Source organism: Amblyomma mixtum, chromosome 6 (assembly GCF_055824585.1).
Source record: "Amblyomma mixtum isolate Tamu chromosome 6, ASM5582458v1, whole genome shotgun sequence".
NCBI lineage: Eukaryota > Metazoa > Arthropoda > Arachnida > Ixodida > Ixodidae > Amblyomma > Amblyomma mixtum.
This window is the reverse complement of record NC_143017.1, coordinates 117,821,045-117,845,872: the sequence shown is the minus strand read 5'-3', so window position 1 is coordinate 117,845,872 and position 24,828 is coordinate 117,821,045. Positions and strand designations below refer to the sequence as shown.

Below are 24,828 nucleotides of genomic sequence, written 5' to 3'. Positions count from 1 at the left end.
TGAGTGCGCGGCATTGCCACCAACTTGTTGGAAGTCCGTCGCAGAGTGGTATGAGACGATACCAACAGGAACGACTGACGATTTCAGGCGTCTGAAATCACGCTATGCTGCGGCAGTAATCGCATCACGCGAAACAGCGTTAAACGTATATTAACTAGTGCGACACCAAATCCGAGACGAGCAAAACTGACGATTCGTACGCGCGCACAAATTCCAAACCGCTAATTTCAACGATTCGCAAAGTGCATTTTTCGGCGCTCATAACCAGTTCCGTTAGCAATGCTATACGTAAACAAGGACCCAGCGATTCGTGTTCCGCGATTTTGTCGGAGTCTTCCACAGCCTGTGTAAGTTCTAGATCCACAAATTTTAGTTCACCACAAGAGTTTCGGCTGCGTCTGTTTTCCTACAGCTTACAGTCCATGTTTTCGGCCGTGCCCGTTTTCTCAACATCAGGCCATGAGTATAGTCTCTTCGCTCATATTCTCAAAACGCTTCTTATTCAGTCGTGTCCCCCATCTAGAGGCTCTGCCGATGTTCAAAGGCAAGAATAGAAGCATTTCCTTCTGTTTTTTCGCGAAGAAACACTAAATACTTACATAAATATTTGGCAGTTAGCACCGTTCGTTCATATAGCAAATGCGGCAGCAGTTTTTTTTCTACTTGTTTGTTTCCCTGACTTGCCATTAATGAATCTAATACAACAGCAGTCGATCAGCCCTTTTTACATCTCACAGCGCGCATGAAAGAAACTACAACTTAATCGGTATGTTAATGAAACCTTTCTATTAAAAAAAATGTCTCCGTAACCACATTTAAGGCAATAGACTTCATCAATTACAGCTTCGTTTTCTACATGTAGCTTTCCATAGCATTGGTCCAACATCGTTAAATGAGTAAATGAACTCATGATGTATTAGGAGGACAACAACAGAACGGACTTCGGCAACAAAAAACCGTGAGACGCAGCGCTAACTAATCCGCTTTCACTAAACTACCGAACCCCAGCTAGCCGTTTCCGAAACCAACCCGTCATTCGTTTTATCTGACCGCCTTCCGCGCGCGTTGACCGCCTGTGTTGCCTGTATGCTCACTCACCGCGCTCAGCGGCTTATCGCTCGAGCTCGCGTCCTCACCTCGGACCCTGCTCGCCAGCCTTCGCGTAGCTATAATTAGGTCTCCTTATCTCCGGTCCATCTAGCTCATCCCATTCCTCAATCAGCGATAAACGCACAGGCGGCCATACATACACCAGAGAGAGCGACGTTGGCGTTGAATGATACCGGTGACTCTACGACTCTCTCACGCGCTAGTATACTAAGAGTTGGCGTGTCTATTGCGAATAGTTCGGCGGTAAAAAAGCGCAAATTGTCCCTGCGTTATGAGCTCGAGGCCCGAAAAATGGCCTCTGTTCAGGAAAGGTGAGCCGAAAGAGTCATATATGTTGCTTATGATCGAGAGAACTAAAGAAATCGGAGTCATTTTCACTTGGAGATACAAGCAGGTGTCACCTTTGCATTTGTGCATGAAACTTTAGCTCCCGCTGAACAGGTGACCGCGAAGTGACTTTCTAGGACATTCTGGAAGTGTTTGACGCGTAGTAAGTCCACGCGACAGTCAGTGAAATAGACACTTTTCTGTAAACAGCAGGACGCCGTAATAACTGAACCGGCGTGCTTTCAAAAACGCTCTCGAAAAGATGCCAGCCATGCTGGCACCTTTTGTTCGCTCTTTTTTTTTTCTTGCACCTCTGTCCACGCGTATGCTGGCCGCGACAGCGAGGACTAGTGAGAGGGATATATGCATTTCAGCATTGGTTGAAGGAATATCACGAAAGCGAGAAAAATAAAAACAAGCTCGGACCAACGACGAGACGACGTAGAAAGGGAGGGGGCAGCAACGCACCTTGGCAAGGCAGGCCCGAAAGGCGTGGTCTCGTCACAACGGACCTGGGCTGCGGCGGCGGGGACCGTGGCGAGGCAGGTTACGCAACCGCCGGTTGTCCGCGCGCCGTGCTACCGTCGGCGGCGACGCAGCGCGCCGCTCGGCGTTGTCGTCTGCTCGCTCACTCTCGTCGGCGTTGACGCCGGCGAAGTCGCCTGTCCGCCGCAGACGCTCCCGGTCTCCGCTGACGTTCACTAGCGTCCCGCCGAATCCAAAGGTGACTGCGGCACCACTTTTTCTCGCCCGCCGAAGACGACACAGCGCCGGGAAGGGGCGATCGCCACGGCCCGCAGTCGCCGACGACAGTAGACAGTCGGTGGCGGCAGGAACACGGTGTGCCACGGAGAGGAAAAGCGGCGGAGCGGTACGGTAACGGCAGGTTTTGTGCGCGTTCAGCGTGTTGAGCGGTGGTTCAGTGTGGTGGGATGAGGAGGGGAGTAATACCGTAGTCTGTCGCTCCGTCAGTTCGAGAGCGGCCCGAGGCCCGAAGCGCGCAGTACCTGTGGCGAGCGCCGCACTGTGCCGCGGCGGTTATAGCGGGCAGCGCCGCCGCACGACGGCGAGTCGCCGAGTGACGCCGGGCGGCGCTGGCGACGCCGCTGCTGTTGGCGCGCGTGCGCGCGACAACGCCGGCGTTCAAAGGCCCGCGCTTTTCGAGCGGCTCTCTGCGCGAAATGCAGGCCAGTCGCGTTTGTTACAAGCAAAATGTCATGGACAAACGCGAATTGAGCGGATAAAGTAACGTACAATGAAAATGTCTATACTTCTTCGGATTATGCATTCAACGGTTTTAGTAACCATTTGCATCGCTCGACGGTACCTATCTGCCTGGACTTTACAGTGCACTGTTCGTCCAACATGCACTTTTCATCTCTTACCAACTATAAATACCGAGTCATTCCTTTATATCGTTTCTGAGAAATGCTACGTGTGGCACAGGCAAAACATTTTCTCGAAATGTAAAATCAGTTACATACATCTTATCCAGGGCTCTAGCTAAAATTAGAAATTTCATATCTTGTTGTGGATTTTTTTTTCATAAAAAGAAAGGTCGCGAATTTCCTTCCTTTACATGTATATCAGCCGAAAGAGAGGAACCAAATTCAGGATTACAGGTCAGTCTCAATAGCACCATTTCTCACCGAAGCCATTAGCCGATTAATGCACAAATTATGAAAGAACAAAAAAAAAGTTCCATCGATGTTATCTAGTGTAGCCGCATTCAGTAGTCAGTGTCAAAAATTTGTTATCGTCGCTGAAATTTGAGAAATCGGCATACTGCCGACTAGGAACAATTAGCACTTTGTTCGATTAGCGCAGCTAATCCGTGTTGTGTGGAAGACCAATACGAAGGCGCAGGGACAGCAAGCTATTTTTATCCGACGAAAGAACTACGCATGCATAAGAATTACATCTTGGATGAAACTTGCTTATCAGTTGCAACTGAGTACGAATATTTAGCAGTAGTTTTCTCTGGCAACTTGCACTGGAATGTTCATGCCCATCACCTGACACTGAAGGATAGTCGCGCGTTAAACATCCTCAAGCTAGATTTTAAGTAGGCACCGGATAATATAGAGAAACATATCTATAAAATGTGCGTCCCATCCTTGAGCACGCTTGCAATGCTTGGGACCCTTCAAATCAGTCATGCATAGACAACTTGAGCGCATAATGGCACGGGCTGCCCGCCTCGTGACACGCGATTATGGCTTCTCGAAAAGATCGCGCTATATTTATATAACTCCTGGGTGACCTCTGCTCGAAGTAAGAAGGAAATACTTACGCCTGTCGCCATTTTAAATACCTTCAATTCTAGACCAGGCACCTATAAAGAAAGGTATTAAACGAAAACAACTGATGTATTCGGGCGCAGTTAGAATTTTTTAAAAGCCCGTGAGTATACTTGCCGGGCAAGCGTATTTAAGTACGTTCTTTCCTCGCTGACGATACATTTGTGGAACGGTTGGCCAGAGGATATTCTTTCTGAATCTTCTGCATCTTTTTTAGCCAAATATCGAGAAATTTTATTTTGAAATAACACTATTGCTCTTTGCTTTACATTTGTTACGTTTTGTCCAGGTTACTGTGCTAAGGCATAACCGAAGAGTGCAAACATCGTAGGTAAACAGTTGTACTCTCGTAATTTTCTGTTATCGTTGCAAAACTTTGAAAAATTCCGCAAGATCATTGACCTGCTTAATAAAAACAGATCCCCAATAAAAAGTTTTTATTCATAATTCTGCAATTATGCCGAAGTTAAATTATGGACATATGGCGGGAGGGAGGGGGGGGGGGGAGACAACAGCCAAAAGGAATATTAAAAGGTTACTCATTTTGCGGAAAACGGCCTTAAGAACAGCTGGAAATGTGCCTTTTAACTTTCGCTCTGAAGGATTGTTCGATCGTTTTAAAGACGTTAGAAAATATAATTTGCATAAATATCGATTAGTTCACTCATATCACCCTGCCACTAAAGAAAATTATTCCTTCTTTGCTGATCAGTCTAAACTTATACCAAACCTGTTTCTATTTAACACTCGCCATCCCGAATACTGGCACGTTCCTAAACGCCATAACAACTACTCATTGCAGTCCTTAACACATACACTTCCATCAATGTCAAATAATTTTGAATATAAGAAAATTAATATTACCTGTACGTCAAAGTAAGACCTTCGAAATACTTCTGTTCGAAAGTGATTATGCTTTACAGCTTGTTTTCCTTTCATTTTATGATTGCCACTTCCGACTTTTTTCTTGTTGTTAACTGATGTTTTCTCTAATAGCATTGTTCCCAATTTGTGTGCCTCTATTTGTTGTGCATGTATAACAGTTTTGTACGTCACTTTGCTTACCACTGTGTGTACAAGGCAGTATGTGTATGTGCTTTTGAATTGAACTGCATGTACCGCCTCTGCCAGAAGTAACCGGGCAATGGCGGTTTCTTCGCCGCGTTGCGAAGCGCTTACGGCAGTCCTTAAGCGCTGAATCTGTGTAAAGTGAACCCTCGTCCTCACGTTTGGACACCTTTCGGTCTTTATGGGTGCCGCAAAGGCTCCACTGTAGGGTTGAGGAGCAAAAATCTGTCGCTCGGTTACTTTTGGCGAAGGGGGTACAAGTGCTTGTTTTGAACTTCATATTGATGTGTGCGTATAGCTGCTTTCATCACTTGTAGAGGTAGCCACCTCATCAAGCAACCTTGAGCGGCAGCTTTTTGTGCCTGCTCCCTTTTTGCATAAAAGAAAAATAAATGAATTTAAATTTGAAAATTTTGCAATCAGGTCTACAGTGTTGCCTCTTCCCTCGCCAACCCCCCTTTCCTCCCCGCCCTACAAAATGTCCTCTTTAGATATCTGGATAAATATGTAAATAAATAAACAGGCGTGGTTCATGCTTGAATGCAAAGTGTCATGCAGAGTGCTATAGTTGACAAATTGTTTGCCTATCGACTTCAGCCGTTAACCCGGTCAGAGACGTCTAAACTGCGTTTAGATTTCGTTTCGTCCGTTCTCGCCTCGTCCCAGCTCGTTAAGGCGGTTTTCTCTCTTAGGGTTAGTTATGTACTCAGAGATAACAATGGAAGAATAAAATATTGCTTTATACTTACTTTCGACCTCAAAGGCACAGTTCTACGAACGACGTGCTGTATGATCTGGTTGAAAAACAAACAAAACAAACTACACCTCCACATTACACCTCCACATTATAGCCACTGCCTTTGTACAGAAAAAGATAGATTTTATCGTATTAATTCAATTAATCTAATCGGCGTTACGCATTAAAGGCAGCTTTAAAGCTTTGGGGAGGCATTTGTGCAGAAGGCGCTAAACTCAAGCAACAAAAAGTTCTTTTTTTGTTTAGGAGATCACCTCGGCAGAATTCAGTACAGAAGTACAATAGAGTGCTACTTGGAGCCTCAAGCATCAACTTTTTGTCACGAATAAAACCAGTAAAAATGGTAGTATATATAGCACCTACAAAAATAAATAAGAGCATGCTTAGCCGAGCTACAGAACTCACAGCTTTAAAATCGCTTGAGAAAGCTAAAGTCGGTAAAACCTTGTCTAATACTACATTAACCTATTTTAGGATGGAAAATGAAGCGTCAGAATAAGCAGTTTTCTTCGAATATTACTAAAGCTATTCCCAATTACTGTAAATGTAGAAAGGCGTAGCTACAGCCTGCATATAGATAGGCCTTAATGCAGATATTTCTAAAGGTACCAGGCCTGAATGTCCCATTTCCGAAGACCTTCACTACGGCGTCCCTCATAGCCTCAGTCGCTTTGGGACGTTAAACCCGCATAAACCAAACCAAACCAGAAGACTAGTAGGAGCTCAAAACGAGGGGTAGGGTTCTCTTAAGTTCAGAAGCAGCAAAATGCCTACGAACAGTAATCCCTCGGGAGAATGCTCTGCGTGCCTCGTTGTACCCCAACAAAAGACGTTGCAGACTCTCTTGTACATTTATCGATCGAGTACTGAGGTCGTCACAAAGCAGCACCTTGTACGATCATTTCTAAAAGCAAAGAAAAAGGACGCCTCTTCACTAGGTTTGACTTTAATTTTTATTGCGAAACCACTTCTGGCCTCATAACCTGGAAAATACGGGTGTGTGATGAAGCCTCTGAAGTTAATCACGTGATGCGAGAAATAGAGCGAATTAAACTGGACATTGAATGAGGTTGACCCTCGCCAACCTGGAGAAATGATAAATATTGCCGCGCGTGGGTTTCGAACCCGTGGTGGCGCGAACAGATAAGCTTCGCTGTCCACTGCACGAGAGCACTGTGCTATAGCCGCAGTTTTTTTTTTTCTTTATTGCATGGAAGAACACCCACACTGACAGGTTTCAAGTCCAACTTAATCAGGTCGCTTCATGCAACTCGTCGTACACAATCACACCAGCATCTACTCTAACTTTCTCAGCACATCGAAATTCCGGGGCACACACGTATGCATCGAGGAAAGGGAGCCAGACAGGAGGCCGATCCTGCGCAGCATATAGGCTACCCCACACACCATAGCACGCTGCTCTCTGAACAGAGACTTCGATCAACGTGGCGGCTCTACGTGCCGATCTGTCATGCGGCTCTTCCAGAGGCTAAACAGTCCTATGAGCACTAAAAGATCACATGGAACTTTAGAACCTTCCATTGTGGGCAAAAATCTAATAGTATATGCGTAATCTCAATGCCCTTTTTACCCGCCGCGGTGGCTCAGTGGTTACGGCGCTCGGCTGCTGACCCGAAAGACGCGGGTTCGATCCCGACCCCGGCGGCCGAATTTCGATGAAGGCGAAATTCTAGAGGCCCGTGTACTGTGCGATGTTAGTGCACGTTAAAGAACCCCAGGTGGTCGAAATTTTCGGAGCCCTTCACTACGGCGTCCCTCATAGCCTGAGTCTTCTTGGGACGTTAAACCCCAATAAACCAAACCATCAATGCCCTTTTTGACGGTCCGTTGAAGCATGTCCCAAAACAACACGGCATCACGACAAAAAACAAATCATTGATCAATAGTTTCCGGCTGCTGACACAAGCGACAGTTCACAGACCGTTACACAAAAGCCCCTTTTGCACGAAGCTAAGTTTTGTCAGGTAAAGTTGACGTGTGAAGTTTAAAAAAGAAAGTCTTCGCTGTCGCTTGAACACACATCCGTTGCACCCGCTTTAATACACTGTTACCTAGAAAGGAGAGGTAAGGCTGCCAATGCATCGCTACAGGAAACAAAGCCTCAATCAGAATTTTTGTCACCTGTCTTCTGGATAGACTGTAGAGGAATTCTAAGGAAAACCGTGCAGTGAGGAAATGGAATGTGTCGGCGACTTCTTTAAGAAAACCCCCCCAAAGACCCCTCACTCCTATGACCAGTGGGTACAAACGGAATAGGCAAATGAGCACTTAATCATCTGTTAAACACAGCTGAGAGAAAGGGATGGTTTACTGTTTTAAAAAAGAAAAGCCTTGGAACAAGCTGATGAACAAACAAGTGCTGAAGACCAGCTCCGCCAGCCTCCAGAGGGAGAAACAAATTGTCTCGACGCATAGGTTCCCATTGCTAGCGCCACACAAAAGTCGCAGAAATTCTATGAATTGCCTGTACATTCTTCCTTGCGTAATGCAACACCTGCGTGACATATACAAGCTTCGAAACAAAGAAGATATTGCAAACTTGTGCTCGTGCAAGCCTGGGTTTGTCGTCAAACTAAATAGATGTGAGAATCCCAGTGAGACCCACTGTTATGATACTGATGCAAGGGAACTTCCAAATGCTGTAAATAGCATAGCTCTAAAACAACTATGCTATAGCCGCAGCCGATCAAGCCTCGCGTTAAACCGCAACACACTCTCACACTGTGTATTGCACGTCGTCGTCTTCATCAACTTCCATCTGTGCGCAAGTAAAGAATGAAAGGAAACGCGCTTTCAATCGCGCTTTCAGGTGAGTGGCGTTGGTTTCTGTCTGCAAAAACCTGCTTTCGCACAATATTTTGTGGTTAACAGTGCTAAACCACTAGAATTTTTCTTCTTTTTTTTGCAAGACAATACAGTAAGGTAGGCAGGTTGAGAGCAAATGCTTTTACACAAGAAGTTGGTAGAAAATTATGCGAAAGAAAACTTGCTGTGCAAGCCGAGTAAGACACTTGAAATAGGTATGGATACATGTGGAAACAGCAGCGTTACATAAGGCTCGCACAAAGCGCGCGCCATCAAGTCGGACTGCCTCCGCAAATTGCGAGGAATCGACCCCAGTCGAACATATCGGTTACAGCCGGTGGCGCTGAAAACTTGGAGCGCCGAACACGCCTCAACCCTTACTGGGAGGCAGAAGGATGATGAAAAGGAGATGGAGAGAGGGGAACAGCTGTCCACTATAGTAGCGATGGGCGTGCCAAATGACGGCAAGATTTCATCGCGCGGACCTACTGCCGGCGTTGGTTATTGGAACGATCAGTCAAGCCATTTTACGTTCTTTTATTTCTTTCATTTTGTCCGCGTAGCAAAGGAGCCGGAACGGGTGCAGCCTGTTAACGTGCCGATTCATTCTTGGTCAATGGGCAGCCATGGGAGCCGGTTTCCACGCAGCAAGATGGTGCTCTTCGGTCCCAGATAGCGCCGCTATGAAGGAAGACATCCGCTGGGAGAACGAGCGGGCCCTTTCCTCGCATCTACAGCTGCCGTGTATTTCGGCACTTAATGGACGTTGTTAGGCCGTGTTGCGGATATGGCCAATGGGGGGAATTTTTTCTGCCATCTTTCTTCTGCTGAAAGCTATCAGAATAATGTCAGATGCCACCTTGTTTGTATCTCTTGTAGGTGCGTGTTACGATTATTGGGCAGCCGACGTTGCTGCTGTTCATGAGAAATGTTGATGGTTTTTGTGCCACTACGCGTCGCGTTCAACTCACAGGTGCTCGCAATGTGAACGGCATCCAGCTACACGGCTAGAGAGATAAGGCGGGGGAAGGGCAGATAAAGAATGGCTAGGAAGAATGGAAACTTGGTGATGTGGGTGCGAACCTCCTCCACTGAACCGCGCCATATGAGTCTCTCTAAGCTATCGCAGGTGGAGGTCTGGCAAACAAAACTGTCAGTGCGATAACTTGTCTTTCCGTTGTGCGTAGTGTTGGAGCCTCTTGGAGGTGCCCTCCCGTAAAAGCCTACTGTGGTCCTGTTCTGCTCTTATCTCAGTTCCTCCTCTTTGTTTTCAGGAAACGTGTCTTCCCTATCGATAACAGATCACGTCTGTTTGTTTCAGCGAAGAAGGGTTGGCACACACAAAGCGTGAAGCGTAGCCCAGTGTCGTTAAGGAGAGGTCGGAGTAGAAATCAAGCTGCCACAAGGCAGGAATGCACAATGAGGACAGCTGAGCGCCATGATTTCGGGCGCTGATCTAACCGGAGGTAGGGCAGTTTGATGTGAAACATAATTCAGCACGCATGTTCCTGCGCATGCTCGCTAACAATTATACGAGCTCTCTGTCATCGAAAATTAACCTTGATCCCATTCAGAGATCGAAAAGTTTGAACATATTGTATAGCCACTGCTTCGTCTACACATTTCCGGCACCATAACTGGCCTCAGGAAGAGATATTTGGAGCGCTCAGCCAGGCACCTAATTCGGAGAATCTGTTCCTTAAAACGCATTTTATAAGTGTTGTTTTGCCGACCAGCTGGTTGTCAACATTTACATAGTGCGTAGAGAAGTGCTTACAGCGTCATTGGGGCGCGCCAGGTGATTATAGCGCTGATATTCAAACCAGATTTCTCGCTCAGATTGCGAATAAAGTATGAAAGCGTGAGTGTCCGCTTATTAAGCTCCATTCGCATGAGGGAAGGAAAGACGGGCTTCCGCCGCAAGTTCATGGTGAATGGTTCAATTTGCCAACCGTCCCCTGCGATCACTACATATTCTACTCTTTTTGCTCAGCTCGTCTCCGTTGAGCAAAATGACTACGCAGTTTTTAAAAACTGGTGCGCGATAGTCTTTGCAGCAGCAAATTTCTATAATCTCATTAGACAGCCCTAATAGTAAGCAACAAGCATACTAAAATACACGTAACAACCGTACTTACCAATAATTCATTCTTCCCACCTTGTGTGGAGGTTAGAAGGGGAAGAAGCTTGAGGCGGTGCCGTATGGGCGCTTTTTTTATGCACTACCAGTCGTCCATATTTCTCCTACCGGTGTACAATTGCAAGCTGCGTTGCATTTTATTGCACCTCACAAGTTGCATAATACCCGTTTTAGTCTCGGTTTTCCTTTGGTTTCTCACAGATCATCCAGCTCCTTCCTCCTCACTGTGTTCATGAGTATTTATCTTTTACTCTTTTAGTTATTGCGTTAAATGTTGCCAAAATAGTCAAAATTGATGGTGCTTTTAATCTCGTTTATTTAAATTTTTTCTTCCTTCTGTTCTTCAAGTTATTATTAACAGTTTGCGAAAAGCGCCTAGAATTTCTGAACTGTTGTCATTACCGAAATATTCTCACCGCATGAAGATTCAATCATTTGCAGTTCACTTGTTCCACCAGAGACCATTCTCGAGTTCACGCACGTGCGGTTCCCCTCTAAGATGAATATACACGCCATACTCGGATTCCCACGAAATGGTGCTTTAAGAAGCATGCATACTCTTCGAACGATATAAGAGTAACATTGGCGCAAACGTTGCGAACGCAATTCATGAGTGTTTCTACAGAAGCCCAAGTCACCTCAACGACGGTCAGTTTTCTCCATACCGCAATACTCTCGTGCGACGATCCCTGTCTACAGACGCACGATTTGCCTCAATGCGAAGTGTGGAAGAAGCGGCTGCTTCGAGATACCCATGTCTGAAATCAGGCACAAAGCAATGTCTGACAGCACATGCTCCCTTCGTTGCACAGTAAAAGTTTCTTCGAAGTTGCTGCTCTAGCTCTTTAGCAAATATCCCGTCTCATGAGCACAACAGCTGTTTCAAGGTACTTCAGAGACGCGGCAGTTGACGCTGTCAGCTATCTGCCTCCGCATTCCAGTTCAGCTGTAGTGTTCTGCTGCTCAGAACAAGGTAGTGGGGTCGACACCCTGCAGTGGTGTTCACATGCCGACAGACGCGAAGTGCAAGAGTACGCACGTGCAGCGAGATATTTTAAAGCTCATTAAAGAACCAGGATTGCAGAACACCCCAGATTCATCGGCTGTATAACGTCCTTCACAGGTCGCTAGGAAGCTTTGAGATCTATGCACCATGAAACCATAATCAGCATGGGGCTGCACCATGAATGCCCTTGAAAAGGTTCGTCAGGAAGAGGAGATATGGATAACTGAGATGGTTACAAAGCAGTGTACAAAAAACGCGCTAAAGAAAGCACCGAAAAGTATGGGATGTGAGCGCGAAATTTTATTAAATAACTATCTGTAACAGAACTAAAGACCCACGCGCCCCACGTAGACGTGCGGTCGACGTCAAATCAAAAGCCTTCCAGCCAAGCACGGCGTTGTGTCTACGTATTTTCGGCAGCCACTCCCACCGCGTTTCAGCTGCCACAGACGGCCGCCGAACCACTTCGTCAGGCTGCAATTAACGTTGTCCGGAAGCGATTAAAACCGCAGCTCCAGCGCAGGCTTCGCCCTGACCGAGCAAATTATGACCGGTAGGGGGATTACACGCCCGCGGACTGATCATTCAGATTGCTCGCGTGGGCACGGCTACTGTTGTCGTCAGCGCAGGATCACCCGTCCGCTGACATTAGCAGTCTGCCGAGCGAGCTCAGGTGCGGCACGGGCGCGTCATGAATGTTGCGCCACATGAAATAGGTTGGAGAACACTTAGGATAAATTTAAAAAATAGTGAAACGAATAAAGAAAGGAGAAACGGAAGCCAGCCGAAGTGGACTCAATGTGCTTGCCACAAATGCGCGCATGTATATCGTGTTTACAGGTATAACAGATGCATGTTTTACACATGTATACTGCTTGCATGGACACAAGTAGAACCGAATAAAGTTTACCTACGACCAACGCCTTCCGCCTGTGTGATTGCTAACCAAGAAACAAACAAACAAGAATGTATAATTTGATGCCCCCTTCTCGAAATAACACAGTTAGACTAGTTCGTTATAGCCTACATATTTAACCAGAGCAAATAAGCGCGGACCATAAGCCCATGCAAAAAGACATCGCATGTGTTGTCTTTTTTGCGCGTGTTTTGTGAACTCGTTTTTCACGCTGCTTAATGGCAGAATCCCTGTTAAAAGTGGTTTCTCAATTCGGGCTTGACTTGTGTCTATGTAAATTCAGCAAATTAAGGTAACGTAGTCTATGGAGTCTGCACCAAGCATAAGAAAATTCTAAAGTCGGGCCTGTAAATGTTTCGGATTTAGCCCTGTAATGGCCAGGCATCGACAACGTCCGATGAGAGTTATGAGCTTCTCGGATTTCATCCCTAATGGTCCCTGCATTGCAAACATGTAAGAAAATCCTGAGAGATTCGTCAACAAAAACATTAGCACAGCATTATTGAATGTCACTAATTTTTATGGTTTCTGTATAACTAAGGACGATAAAACTCAGAGAAACTACTCTGGCTCATGCAGTAAATCAAGAATACAATTCAAAACTGCTCCATCACCCGTCGAAGTAGCAACAAGATCACGGAAAATTTGTGCTGTTGTGCCGTTGGGGTCAGGTTTCGCATGAATTTACCTTTCATCTGACTTCCTGCCTCTCTGGCAGAGGTCAGTTTGACCATGCATTGTTACTAATATTGGAAAAGACCGTTTCTGCAAGTTTTTACGCAATTAGTGTAGTTCTGAAAGAAGAATGAAAATTATTCCCATTTTTAAACTCTCTATCACATATGCGCCTATGTTAAACGAGGTGAAAGAAATACGACGATGCACACTGTTCTTTCCTGAGCTTTCTTCAGGGACCGGTGAAAAAAAGGACCGTAAACAAACATGCTAAGCCACTCAGGACAAGAACTGCAAAGCATGATCAACCAGTTAGACAGGCAGAGCAGAGCAGTGGGGCTAAGAATTAACATGCAGAAAACCAAAGTAATGTTCAACAGGCTAGCAAGGGAACAGCAGTTCGCAATTGGTAGCGAGGTGCTGGAAGTAGTAAGAGAATATGTCTACTTAGGGCAGGTAGTGACCGCAGATCCGGATCATGAGAGGGAAATAACTAGAAGAATAAGAATGGGGTGGAGCGCATATGGCAGGTTCTCTCAGATCATGAATGGTAGCTTACCAATATCCCTGAAGAGAAAAGTATACAACCGCTGTATCCTACCGGTACTCACCTATGGGGCAGAAACGTGGAGGCTAACAAAGAGGGTTCAGCTTAAGTTAAGAACAACGCAGCGAGCTATGGAAAGGAAAATTATAGGTGTAACGTTAAGAGATCGGAAGAGGGCGGAGTGGGTGAGGGAACAAACGCGGGTTAATGACATCTTAGTTGAAATCAAGAAGAAGAAATAAGCTTGGGCAGGGCATGTAATGCGAAGGCAAGATAACCGCTGGTCCTTAAGGGTAACGGAGTGGATTCCAAGAGAAAGCAAACGTAGCAGGGGACGGCAGAAAGTTAGGTGGGCGGATGAGATTAAGAAGTTTGCGGGGATACAGTGGCGGCAACTGAAAAAGGACAGGGTTAATTGGAGAGACATGGGAGAGGCCTTTGCCCTGCAGTGGGTGTAGTCAGGCTGATGATGATGATGATGATGAAACAAACATGTTGGCACGTAAGCTGGAGTCGTCATTGGCCGCCATTTTATGACTGTCCAATCATGGCATCCGTCAAGAGGAGCCGAGGAAGCGGCCAAATCGCGAACTGATCCAATATCTCTTAGTTTTTATGGGGCGTTGCTTTAGCGCCATATTTGTGTTCAAATAATAATGGTGATAATGATTTTTTCTCGCTCAAGGGCGTCTCTAGCCGGTTCCTTCTTCTAGAGCGAAAGCAATACTTCACGAGGTCAAACCGGCTCATCGGTTTGTGTGAAGCATGACCTTGAGGATGACCTTGGGCAAACCGTAAATAAATAAATAAATAGAAGAAATGTTGCCGTGACTCGGATTCGAACCCGAAGCGGCGCGAACAGATCAGCTTCGCTGGCCACTGCCCGAGAGCACTACAGGCTATCGCCGCAGCCGAACGCTCCTCGTGTTAAACTTCAACACACTCTCGCGCTGTGCATTTCACATCCTCTTCTTCATCAACTAATACTGCTATCAAACTCATATTCGCGCTCTGAGCTATGTAGCGGTAGTGAGAGAGAGATGTGCGCTGCATGCATTGGCGCGGACAACTTTGTGGCAGAAACATGGCACTAGAGCAATACACGTTGGCGTTGACGACACTGCAGCAGAAACGCGGCATTGGAGCATAGGCTGCCGTTGTACCTTGGGTAAATTGGCACTGGCGATGAAAAAGTTTGAAGACGCGCATAACTGACTACCTGGGTCAGTGGACTCCTCAATCGCGCTTTCAGGTTCGTGGCGGTGGCGTTAACCTGCAAAAAACTGTGCTTTCGCACAATATTTCGTGCTTAGGAATTCCAAACCGCCAACTATATTTTTTTTTTATTCAAAGAGTGGCTCAGTGGCCTCTCCCGTCTTAAGGTATTGTTGCGAAAGCAACACTAGTTGCACTTTCAGCCCGTCGCGTAGCGAGGCCGGTAGCTGCCATATTAGCATATTGGATTGGATTGGATTGGATTGGAATGGATTGGATTGTATAACAGATGCATCACCACAAGTCTAACCACAAGCACCACCACCAGCTACACTACCAGCTGAACCATGGCGTAGCTACGGATATTGCTTTCGCAATTACCGGGCTTAACCAAGCTAAGCCACAGCCATTTTCTTTTTGAGACGATTTAGAAAACACCCCTTAAATTTTTCAGAAGTCAACAAAAGCTATTAAAAACTTCTTTAGTCAGCGTCCCCCTTATTCGAGCAAAACAGTTAGCTTGGGCGCATCGCCGTATATTCACGGCCTTCGGATAGCGAGCGGTGCGGACGACACACTATATGATGCGAGCGTAGAGCCAACCCACGCGCAGCGAATTAGCCGGCGGCCGTGCGTGCTCGAGCGTGTCCGGAGCGCAGCGCGTCGGCCTTGGGCGGAACGCGGGAAGGGTGGACTTCTATGACAGCGGCCGGAACCCGAAACCGCCGCGGCGCGAAAACAGGCTTCCCGGATGCGGCGCGCAAAAAGAGAGACCAAGTCGGGGCTCGCGTTCGCTACGCCGAGCATATATATCTTCTCACTGCGCATGCGTCTCCGTATAATCAAGAGTTCGTGTTCAGTCGAAACTCGACCTCATACCGCAACGGGTAACCGGAGCTGGCTACGCTAAATTAGTTACACTGCGTGCTGCGTGCAAGCGGCTTGACTTTGTCAACGGAAGCACAGCGGCATCAACGTGTTTCTCTGTGCGCGCAAGGATTTCGCTGCGTCTTACGCAGCCTGCGACAGCTTTGCTAGTTGCCACTGCCAGTGGATTCCTGCTTTAAACCTCAGCGAGTATAAGGTGCCTTTTCAACGAATCCAGTAAACAACACGCGATTTTGAGAAGTCCGAAAGGCAAAATGGAATCCAGCTATTTTTCACCGATTTCTCTCGCATGTTGTTTGCTGTTTAACGACTTCTACGACTGTGCTGTGCGAGAGAGAGAGAGAAACAACTTTATTGCCATAGATTGGCGGGATTTAGGGCAGGTGGGCTTGGTGTTGCCCCCAGGTGGGGGCGACTTCCTGGGCCCACGAAATGAGTGCCAGTTGTATGCTCTTGTCTGTGCGATGTCAGTGCACGTTAAAGATCCCCAGGTGATCGAAATTATTCCGGAGCGTTCCACTACTGCACCTCTATCCAACGTTGTCTCTATCTTCCTTTTTTCGCTCAGTCCCTCCTTTATCCCTTTCCTTACGGCCTGGTTCAGGTGTCCACCGAGATATGTGAGACAGATACTGCGCCATTTCCTTTCCCAAAAACCAATTTTCATTTTCATTTCCTCGGTTTTAGTACACTCCTAGTAGGTCAATACCACTTCGTCGGGTCATTTAAATCAACATAAACTAAGAAGACATACATAGACTATTGCTAAACAGGAGGCTTCAGACAGCGTATAAAATCTTCAGATATAATTACGTTAGATTTGAGGTGTGAGGAGAGAAAGGGAGTAGGAGAAAAATACGTGGAGCAGTTTTAATGTATAAAATCTGTGAAAAAAAAATATTAGATTTAAGCTTACCGACTTAGGGCATTAATCAGCGAAAGCTGATTGGCATTAGCTGCGCAGAGGTCTGTAGTGGCAGACCCATTTTGACATTTCATAGGCGTCTGCCCGGTTGCGCGTTTCGGAAGCCCGTTTTGGCGTCTATACGCTCACGTGCATACTCGGCCTTTTTCCTCTTTCGATCGTGTTCCCGGAGCACTCTACGGAGCACGGACTCTAGAACACGCTTGCACGAAACAGTCTAGTTCCCAGCGTTGTCTTATTCGCAGTTCAAACCCTCCGTTGGCTTTGGGAAAGCAATGGCGCATAACTGGCCCACTGGGTCAGTGGACACCTCAGCCACGCAGTGAGGTACTACGTGGCGGCGATGATCACCTAACGCGGTACACGGCTGCCGTTGTACCCCGTAAATTGCTTCTACTAAATGGCTTGCACGAAGCTATTACAGCTCTCGCTGTAAAATAAATGTGGAGATAATGTTACGGTGCATGCATTTCAAGCCGCGACCCTAAAAAATGTTTATTCCCATGAATCCCACTAGTTGGCCACTGTAGCAGTGCAGCTGGGTGAACATAATTAGGACAAAGATGGGGTTGCGTTCATAAGCCGTGTTTCATTTTAATTGCATCCGGATAGTACGTACGGCATATCGAGCATTATTCAATCCACGAATAGAGAAAAGAAAAAAGAAATTTTGTTGCGCAACCACCTCTCAATTGATTATTTCGAGAAATGTCGCGGCATCTAATCACGGCTGTAGCTACGCGTTCCTGTTCAGGATTCGTCGTCAGACAGAGTTCTCGCAATTTCTTATTTCAAAGAATACTGGTGTAAAATTCAATGGTACAGGAAAACAGCCTTGTCGCACTTAAGACGTGAAATATGCAAAGCAAGAGCGCACGACAAGAGCAAAAAAAAAACGAAAATGTAAATACAACGTTGAACTTCCCACAACGCTACTCCATTTAGCGACGCATGTCGAAATAAAAAAAGTATTCCTGGAAGTTCAGCGCTCTGTTATGCCCTTCTGTTTCTCTTGTCTTGGCCCCTTTTTCACTCCTTGTTTCAAAGTGCAGAACCAGGAGACCGAAATGTCCACAACTGTTCCTGTACACGAATCTCGCGTTGTAAAGCGTTACAGATTGCATTTGACATTGCCCTCGTATAAGGAACACGAATGCAGAACATGGTAAAGAAGCAACTTAGGACTCCTGTGTTTAGAGAGGCCTAAAGAAACGCACACCTGTAAGCTAAATTGCATATTGTCGGCTCATCTTGCCGTGATCGTCTTTGCACTTCAGTAGATTTGCCGCACAGAGCTGGAATTGCATGATTCACCAACGTTGTGAGTCGTTTCGGACGAGCTGGATTCTCTTTCAATGTCAGCAAATATGTTTTAGCACACGACGTATGTTATAACGGTAGGAGTCGGCTGCAAGTTCGAGGTGGATGTTGCGAAAACGTCCATCGAACTTTCGGAACACTCTCTCTTGTTTATGCTCGCCATGTTCTGCTCTCGTATAACCTCCGGATGCTATACTGAGGGCAGTCATCGCAAATGGAGGGTACGGCACCTTTTCCCAACAGTCGTATTTTTCCTTCAATAAAATCTTCTTTCAAGTGTCAACTGAGCACCTCACTATAGCCCAACATATCTGTCGTTGTCCAGCCAGTTCGTCGAATCGCGGCCAGCCATTTTTTTCGCAAATCAGTGTCGGGTGGCACTTCGGGGAAGGATAGCCCTGCGGTTTTCTAATTTTCGTCCGACTTGCCGAAAACAATGCAACATGGCATTCTAGCGTACCTCAATCCTAGATTAACACGAAAGCACCTCGCGAACAATTACAACTGCAACGAATATCTCCCGATTAAGAGCTTTGAATAAAGCGTGCGCGCAATAAAGAATCAACCCTGTTTACATGGCGCCCCCATGCGGCCGCAAAGTGCGGATGCTCGACAGCGTTTTGAGAGCGAACTTCTGGGCACTGAAAAAATGCAGAAGGCACTGGCTTAAACAAACCGTCCAGGCTCACTGGGGTTGTTCTGGAGATGAACACTCAACAGGTGTGATTCAGATGTTTCTACATACTCAGGTGCACATTAGGGTTTTATGGGGTTTATCATCCCAAAGCGACTCAGGCTATGAGGGACGCCGTAGTTGAGAGCATGTTTGCAGCCTAGGGGGGGACGGCAGGAAGTAAGCTTTATCAAGCGTGCACCGCCCGAGCGTTGAAGTGCCGACCCTACGTGACTTTGCTTGCGGCATTCATTTTGGCTCGGTTATCATGAGCAAAGATGGCTTCTTTTTATTGCTGTTTTTTTATGTCCGCGATGGTTTGTCAAAAGGTACTCGCGGGAACAATATATGATAGCGCTGCTTTTAGCCAGTAATTTTGCTGTCCGTGGCAGTCCGCTGAACCCCCCTAATACTGTAGAATGGGAACGGCCCGGCACTCTCGTTATCAGCCTCTTCGCCACCCGCAGCGCCACGCGGTGGCATTCCGACGCTCTGGTGTTCCGTCAGGTGTGCTAATCTTTTTTACCCGCGACTGTACCTAGCCCATAGCATGATTTCATGCAGCGTGAAAAGAGTGAAAAATCTTTCAGCTGTAATAAAGAAGGTCTTCCAAGGCGCTGCGTCGCGAACAATCAGTGGTACAGTCCAGATGCAGACCAGCGGCAGCGATCAGTCCTGAGCACGCACGAGCGTTGGAGCGGTGAGCGCTTGTCGCCCTCTTCTTCCAGCCGCTAAAGGTTCGGGAGCCAAAGACCTGTCTTAAATAGCGCTTAATTTCATTGTAATCGTACAGCAGCACAGCAGAAATCTGTGAGTTCATAATGTCGCATCTTGTGTCATCTTGGGCGTCCCTTTCCTCAGTATATATCCTCCCTTTAATGTAATCTGTTTTAATCATTAGGTTCTGGTGAACCTAGCCATAGCCTTGCAAGCTATGGTTATTGCGGTTTCCTCCGCTTCTTGTGCATGATTTTCCGAATTGTGGCACTTGCTCTGGCGTTTAGTTCGTTATATGCAGTGGAAGGCCCCGGAATAGTTTCAACCACATCGGCTTCTTTTACGTGCACTGGCATTGCACAGCCCACGGGCGCCTTACGCATTTCGCCTCCATCCACACGCGGCCGCAGCAACCGGAATTTGATCCTGCGGCCTCGTGCTCAGCAGCTGAACGGCGTAGGTATAATGATTGGTTTGGTTTATAACGTCCCAAAGCGACTTAAGCTATGAGAGACGCCGTAGTGAAGGGCTCCGGAAATTTCGACCACCTGGGGTTCTTTAACGTGCACTGACATCGCACAGCACACGGGACTCTACAATTTGAGCGACGGCTCTTTATGTACAGCACGTATTCGCGAGAAGGGAAAAGGTGGCTTGGGAGTGAAATTGAAGTGCCAAGATTAATGTATGTCAGGTAAGGTCGGCCCACTATACTGTGGCTCAGTGGATAGGGGGTTCGTCTGGTGAGTCCGATGGAGCGGTTTCATTCCCGGTCGCAGCAGCCACATTTCGATGGAGGCGTAACGCAAATGACAACCCAGTTGGTCGACATTAATCCCGAGCCCTCAACTACGGCGTGTCTTTTTTTTCCTTCCTGTGACGATGTCGTCCACATACGAAGACAATCGCAACGGCGTGCGCCTACACCCTCACGCAGTCACGTCCGGCCCGCGCGAAAAGCAAGCATATTCACCGAAAAGCGTGATGAAACAGCACATTTATGGCGGAACTCAAATGTCGTATGCCCAACCGTCGCTGCCGTCGTACAAAATTAGACCTGACGGCAATAACTTATGACATTCCCGATGAATTCGGTTAGTACAAAAGGCTTTGGAACTGTTACAAGACATTTGCAGTCGTAGCTAACCGTGCGCAATGTCCGATTCACATTTGTGCAGGAGAACGATACGAGGAATATGCGAGGACAGTCAACGCTCTCACGCCATTTCTCATTTTCAATGAAATTTTCATGCGATGGGTAAATGTGTCGACCCTCATCAGTTTTGCCAGAAACGCTGCAGCTTCACAGGAGACAGAGGGAAATCTTGAATGTGCGGAAGAAAGTTTTCCGGGAAAAAAACCATATGTCACAGAAGGTCAGAACACCACCTTTAAATTTTCGCGAAGTTGAATGTCTTGCCGAGCAAGTTAGAATTTTTATAACGACATTCTTCTTCCAGTGTGTGTGTGTGTATATATTAGGGGTGTGCGAATATCAAATTTTTCGAATACGAATCGAATACGAATACTTGATTCCGAATATCGAATCGAATATCGAATAATCAAGGACAGATGCATTTAACCACTACAAAACATTTATTTGAGCACCCAAGAACATCACAGTTCAACTATCGATGATTAAATGAACACAAAAGGTGTGTGTGGCTGCACAAAAAGTATCAAAGTCTCGAACATTATTCTTAGAAGAGTGGAAATATTAGAGATGATGGATAGTACACAGCATTGATCAAGGCTAGCTTGCCATCAGCACAAAAGCGCGTTGCTGGGATGAACATAAAAGGTTGTCGTGAAGGAAAACCAGCTGCTCCACATGGTCAGGCAAAAGTAGTTCCCTTCTAGCTGAAACGACTCCTCCAGCCACAGAAAATGCCCTCTGACTTGGCACTGACCTGGCACGTATTGCGAGGTACTTCGTGCACAGCTCTGACTATTGCAACTTCGCAGGTATAGCCACAAAAAAGCTCACCAGCGCAGTTAGCTACGGCATGGCCCTTGGAAAAATTCGACGGAAAAATTTTCCTTCATCCATGCACATTGCTCTGGGCGCCGCCATGTTGTTATGTCTCTGTCGATAGGGCTTGCGGACCGAAATGAGCGCCGGTGCTTACTATGAATATTCGGCTAGATACGAATATTCGCGTCGGGTCGAATATTCGAAAGAACACGAATACTTGGATTTCGAATCGAATACGAATACTGAAAATATACTATTCGAAATATATTCGAAAATTTCGAATATTCGCACACCCCTAGTATATATATATATATATATATATATATATATATATATAAGCCGTTTAAGCTTCATCGAAGCGCGCCCGTTCGACTCCCGGGAAAACACCACTCGGCGAGCATCGGACCAACGAGGCAACGGTCGCCAGTGTGCGGGACGGCATCGTCGTGGAACTCTGGTCTTCGGACTGCCGCAGTGCCCGGTGAACAAATTGTGTTTTGTTTGTTTACCTCTCCCTCTTGTGTTAGAGCACTTTAGGTGCAATATTGCCTATATATTGTATTCTCTCTCGAGTTTAACTCTGCACGAGTTGCATTGTGCTGTTAATCACTTTGTATATGTTTGTACTAGTGATTGTGTAATCCTCTGTATCGTCTCATTGCTGTATAAACTTTGTTTTGTTTTGTGAACCTTTGGCTCCGACCCATTCTCTGGCTTGCCACCGGCGAAAGCTGGGCACCAGACGCCGAAAAACCTCCTGTCACTTGGTAGCTGGTTTCCGCTGAGTTTGCCACGCTGAGTCGAGGACATCACCTTTGAGTCCGAGACCGCCACTCCCACACGCTCTAAGGGTGTCTGGGAGCTTCACGCTTAAAAGTGCGCGAAGTGTGGGTGACAATATATATTCTTGAGGAAGAAAGTTTTCCGGAAAAAAAACCATATGTCACAGAAGGTCAGAACACCACCTTTAAATTTTCGCGGAGTTGAATGTCTTGCCGAGCAAGTCAGAATTTTTCTAACGACATTCTTCGTCCGGTGTATGTATGTATGTATGTATGTATGTATGTATGTATGTATGTATGTATGTATGTATGTATGTATGTATGTATGTATGTATGTATGTATGTATGTATGTATGTATGTATGTATGTATGTATGTATGTATATATATATATATATATATATATATATATATATATATATATATATATATATATATATATATATATATATATATATAGTTACGAGGAAGACGAAGCTAGCAGTGGCGCGGGACGGAGCGCTCGCGCTAGGCCAGCGGCCATTAAATCGTCTCTTATCCATCGTTCACCACGCCTCATTCTTCGGCGGGCCGCCACGCAACATTTGGTGTGAGGTGCGAGAGTCCCTTCATCGCCATCCTGGTCCCGTAGCTTCGGCGTCCTGCGCCTGCCTTGGGCGTCGGCCGTGAGTACCTGGTCCGCGCCGCCCGGCCGTGCCCCAGCCCGCACGACCTGCTTCGCAACGCACACAGCAATATATATATATATATATATATATATATATATATATATATATATATATATATATATATATGCGTCTTTCATAGCCTGAGTCGTCGCTTTGGGACGTTAAACCCTATAAACCATTTATATATATATATATATATATATATATATATATATATATATATATATATATATATATATATATATATATAAAAAAATCTGACTGAATCGAAAAACTTTTTTTGTTTGTAATTTCGCGAAGGAAACTATCGCAGACGCTGCTCCAAAAGACGTTCCTTTCATAAAAGGCCCTTTAGAGCATGGTCATGAGACAAGATATATTAAGTTAACGCTAAAACCTTTTCTCGGTATTCTTCACTCCCTTCTACTGCTTTCAGGTAAAATTTGTTGTTCTAGTCTGGTAACTTATCTTTAATGCCGTTGTGAAATTATTCAAAATATTCCTGGAATTGTCAGTTTGACTGCGATTGCATAAAAAAAAGAAACAGACCAGTTTCTTCAAAATGTCCTTAGGTAACCTTCAACAGCTGGAATTTCTGGTACAACAGTAATGTGCTGTATTATAAAGAATATTGCTTGCCGCACTCGGCAGTTGGTTGGTTGGTTTATGGGGTTTAACGTCACAAAGCGACTAAGGCTATGAGAGACGCCGTAGTGGAGGGCTCCGGAAATTTCGACCACCTGGGGTTCTTTAACGTGCACTGACATCGCACAGTACACGGGCCTCTAGAACTTCTCCTCCAAAGAAATTCAGCCGCCGCGGCCGGGACCGAACTCGCGTCTTTCGGATCAGCAGCCGAGCACCATAACCGCTGAGCCACCGCGGCGGCAACTCGGCAGTTGGATTTCGCACCGCCTGTGTATGGTTGCATTTCCGTCCACGCAATGCCCCAATTTCGAAAAAATTTTAGAAGCTTATCTTCGCTCACTAGTTCCTCTACATAGTAGCTTATCATCTGATGAAGTTTGATTCTTCAAGTTGTTTCAACATTCCCGGCTGACGCCAGCCGGGAACTTCCTAACTTGGATACATTAATGTGATTGCATTTGCAATGACATTTACATAAGCTAACGTTAAACTTTCAAAGCTTTCATAAAACTTGCGCAGCACCTATCAAACTTGGCAGCTTCGATGAAACTTATAGGCGACACATGCGGCATTCCGTTATGTTACTCCAGAATGCGTCGAGAAAGTCCGCATGTCCCAGAAATGTGCAGTTCTCATTCTCTCCGAATGGCAGCGAGCTACTGCCACTCGTCTTCTCGGTAGGCACAAAAAGCAAAGTTTCTCGGAGCCGCAGCCAGAGGCTAGTCCTGGATCCATGTACAGAATGTGAACGAGCAAAAGCCGAAGTCTGTGTGCATAAGCATAAAAACTAACTTCATGCAACAGAGAAATAAACTTACAAATCATTCATAGTATCATCAACACTGCAACGATTATAAAATTAACCTGATAATGCAGATATCATGACGATCTTTGTATCTACATAATTCATGCACTTGGAAAAACAGCAGCAGCAGCAGCGAAAAAAAAAACGATACTTTAGCAATTACATCACCCATGTCTTAACCAACGATGTGGCAGCACATGACTGAAAATAAACTCTCTTATGTGAGCCTCGGTTTCAAAATGAAACTTCATTCTTTTTTTACTTTATTCAATGCAGGCTGGGTCGCTATGGACAAATGTGGTTAATGAACCAGTCAGCTTGCTGCGAGTTGTAAACGTATCGGTAGTTGACCCGCCGCGGTGGCTTAGCGGTTATGGCACTTGGCTGCTGACCGGAAAGACGCGGGTTCGATCCCGGCCGCGGTGGTCGAATTTCGATTGAGGAGAAATTCTAGAGGCCCGTGGACTGTGCGATGTCAGTGCACGCTAAAAAACCCCGGGTGGTCGAAATTCCCGGAGCCCCTCACTACGGCGTCTCTCGT

At 46.2% G+C, this 24,828-nt stretch overlaps 1 protein-coding gene and 1 pseudogene across 5 annotated transcripts in view; both read right to left on the bottom strand.

The window, feature by feature from the left end:
* Dgk (diacyl glycerol kinase 1) overlaps positions 1 to 2,496 on the bottom strand; it is a 453,430-nt gene extending 450,934 nt beyond the window's left edge. For all 5 annotated transcript variants that reach the window (XM_089548936.1, XM_089548938.1, XM_089548940.1 and 2 more), the window contains exon 1: positions 1,906 to 2,496. The gene's annotated coding sequence lies outside the window, so the exon portion shown is untranslated. The remainder of the gene's footprint in view (positions 1 to 1,905) is intronic.
* Positions 1,939 to 9,383, bottom strand: LOC149340171 (uncharacterized; annotated as a pseudogene).
* Between the last annotated feature and the right edge of the window lie 15,445 nt (positions 9,384 to 24,828).